Source organism: Sprattus sprattus (genome assembly GCF_963457725.1).
Source record: "Sprattus sprattus genome assembly, chromosome: 2".
Classification (NCBI taxonomy): Eukaryota; Metazoa; Chordata; class Actinopteri; order Clupeiformes; family Clupeidae; genus Sprattus; species Sprattus sprattus.
The window spans coordinates 42449099-42449981 of record NC_137921.1 but is presented as its reverse complement, the minus strand read 5'-3'; positions in this window follow the sequence as shown (position 1 = coordinate 42449981).

Below are 883 nucleotides of genomic sequence, written 5' to 3'. Positions count from 1 at the left end.
CACTCACACACACACACACACACACTTACACTCACACACACACAGATATTTGCTCTCGTCACTCCGGCAGATGGATTTGTTGCACTGAACTCCCTTTAATGCCACAAACCAAAGCTGTTTATTATACAAAGTTTGACGATGCTGCGGATGGAATGCTTTAAGAGGCTGCTCCTCACCGCCAGGCAAAGGCAGGCAGCCATGATAAGAGAGTAGGTCTGGAGCTTTAGGTGAGAGGACAGTGGGTCTGTGAGCTTTAGGTGAGAGGACAGTGGGTCTGTGAGCTTTAGGTGAGAGGACAGTGGTCAGTGGGTTTGTGAGCTTTAGGTGAGAGGACAGTGGGTCTGTGAGCTTTAGGTGAGAGGACAGTGGTCAGTGGGTTTGTGAGCTTTAGGTGAGAGGACAGTGGGTCTGTGAGCTTTAGGTGAGAGGACAGAGGTCAGTGGGTTTGTGAGCTTTAGGTGAGAGGACAGTGGGTCTGTGAGCTTTAGGTGAGAGGACAGTGGTCAGTGGGTTTGTGAGCTTTAGGTGAGAGGACAGTGGGTTTGTGAGCTTTAGGTGAGAGGACAGTGGTCAGTGGGTTTGTGAGCTTTAGGTGAGAGGACAGTGGGTCTGTGAGCTTTAGGTGAGAGGAGAGTGGGTCTGTGAGCTTTAGGTGAGAGGACAGTCTCTAAAGCCGAGACATTCATTAAATGTACTGCTTACAATACACTGCAGCACTGTCTTCTGTAAAGATGTGTGTGATTCACAGTGTCTGACTCTAACATAATAGCACATCCCACAGCTACTGTACCCGACCACCCTACAACCCTCATTTCATCTCCATATAACACCCTTGTGAAGCACTATAACACTATTCAGCTACTGTAACCCTCCTGTGAAAGAT